This window comes from Etheostoma cragini, chromosome 21 (genome assembly GCF_013103735.1).
Source record: "Etheostoma cragini isolate CJK2018 chromosome 21, CSU_Ecrag_1.0, whole genome shotgun sequence".
In the NCBI taxonomy this organism is placed as follows: Eukaryota; Metazoa; Chordata; class Actinopteri; order Perciformes; family Percidae; genus Etheostoma; species Etheostoma cragini.
Genome location: NC_048427.1, coordinates 15354463 through 15356806, shown reverse-complemented (window position 1 = coordinate 15356806; position 2344 = coordinate 15354463). Strand labels below are relative to the sequence as shown.

General features: G+C 36.7%; 1 protein-coding gene across 2 annotated transcripts in view; it reads right to left on the bottom strand.

Moving 5' to 3' along the window:
• mapk8b (mitogen-activated protein kinase 8b) overlaps positions 1-2344 on the bottom strand; it is a 45273-nt gene that overhangs the window by 5997 nt on the left and 36932 nt on the right. The gene's annotated exons all lie outside the window — the stretch shown is intronic.

The window sequence follows — 2344 nt, the reverse complement described above, 5'->3', positions numbered from 1 at the left end:
TTGGCTGCTTAGAAATTAAGTGTTAACGAGCAGTTGGACAGGTGTACCTAATAAAGTGGCCGGTGAGTGTATATCCCATATATACATACAGTATATGTATGTTTTAGGGCTTGGCTATGATGTGATTGGCAGTGAAAGCGTGTAATGTAGAGTGTAAGCAGCTCCTCCCTCTCGTCTAAAATTGTCACATCCACAACCAGGATGGCTGCGTCCTTAACTGCAAACTCAACAACTCATAGCATATCTCCACAAACCAATGGGTGACGTCGCACATGGCTGGCACCCGGGTTGTAATGGAAGCTTCTCTATTCCTTGTTTTAATAGTCAATGCGTCAATGTTAGCGCAAGTGGCCATAAGAAAAACATAGGTATGCGTGTATGCATGTATTATATTGCGGAAAGGTCAGCGCTGTGTGTTGGCAATCGTAGTCCGCTGTTTTTTTGTTACTAAGTATATCAAGAACAGCCCCTTTAAGCTTTAAACTAGGGCTGCATGAGATGAAGAAAACACTTAATTGCCATTATTTTAAGTAATATTGCGATATGATTAACGATGTTGGAGGGAATGCTAATTTTTAGGTCATTCTCATTTTTGACAAATATTAAAGTTAAAAATGTAAATGATATAGTTTTGTGAGGATCTGTACACAAACAAAGATTTTTTTTCTTTGGTCTGTAGGATACCATTTGTAGGCCAGGACGTCTCTGCAGCACTACAAAACTTAATTCAGAATGGTTTGACATTGATTTATTTATTTTGCCTTTAACGGATATTGCATTGTGATGGACACAATGTAGGGAGGGACCATTTAAAAGTGTTTAAGACCCCCTCCACTCCTCTGTATTTGGGTATTTTGGGACATTATCATCATATGAGTGTGATGAGCATTCCAAGCCAAACGTGAACATCCAAAACAAGCAGCTTAACGGGAAGACCTTCAGTGGTGTCACATATGTCTCTCTCTGTAAATTAATGAAGACAGAAAAAGACTTTTGTTCTTGCGTCATCTTGCAACAGCTCCACTGCACTCGCTGTGACTGTTCCTGTCATCTCCTCTCCATTTACACATGAAGACGCACTTGAGGATAGATTCCCCCTCAAAGTAAACAACTCAGTACTGAGCTGTCAGCCTCTGTAATAAGTGCTTAATCAAGGGCAGCCAACAAAAATTGATTCATCACTTGGGCATTGCTGTCGGCGGATGTTGGCAAGGCTGCAAACACAGCGTCTAACACAAACGGATGCGATATGGAGGAAAAGTTCCTCTTTGCGCTTTACAAGTGGTTAGATATATACTCACGAGCCACAAGTGGACCATTATCCCTTCTGTTGTCTTCACGTCAAAATTGAAAATCAACACTTCTGTTGATGTGGTGTAATTACGAAAGAGACTGTTTAATGGTGTTTGCTTTTATTTTGAAAGTGTGTGTTTTATTTTGTAATTCGGTTTTCTGTGGGCTTTTCCTGTTGTGCTGCAATTTGTGTCATTCGGGAAAAAGCACATGTAGTTGATTCAATCCTTACCCATCCATCTTGTGTTCGTTCATGGGGCATCGCCAGTGAGTATATCTAATTTAACAACTTAAGAACTAATTTAGGGATACATTATTTGTTTGTGCTGACTTTAGTTTTGATTATTTACCTGTATCTTAATTAGGACATTTTGAAGGTGCAACCTGTAAGTTTATTTATTTATTAATGGTAATGCAACAGACCAATACTTAATTGTATTTGTTATATTTTTGTCATTTCAGTTTTACCTTTTCTTCATTAAAATGACCTGCCAAGTGCAACACACCGTCTGTTCATTGGAGGAATACTTTTTGAAGGAACGAGTTTAGCTTGCTGTTTCATGTCAGATGAGAACAGTATAGTTGATATTTTTTATCAATGTTTAACTTTTTCAAACGTTTTTACCCTTTTTTCAACACTTTTGACGATTTTTTGAAATATTTTTTCTTTTCTTTTTCAAACATTTTGACCCTTTTTTTCAACACTTTTGACGCTTTTTGAATGATTTTTTTTTCCTTTTTCAACGCTACATAACACTAAATTAATAACTTTAGTTTTACAGTTATTTTTGGAATTTATGGTCAATAAACCTTATTTATAGGGAATTATACCTAATGTTTGAGTTAGAAAAGCAGAAATTAGGAATTATTTAGACAAAAATTAAAGGAAAGTATTTTGATGGATAATCCCAGACTGGAATACAGTGGTGTGAAAAAGTGTTTGCCCCCTTCCTCATTTCTTGCTCCTTTGCACGTTTGTCACACTTAAGTGTTTCAGAACATCAAACCAATTTAAACAATAGTCAAGGACAACACAAGTAAACACAAAATG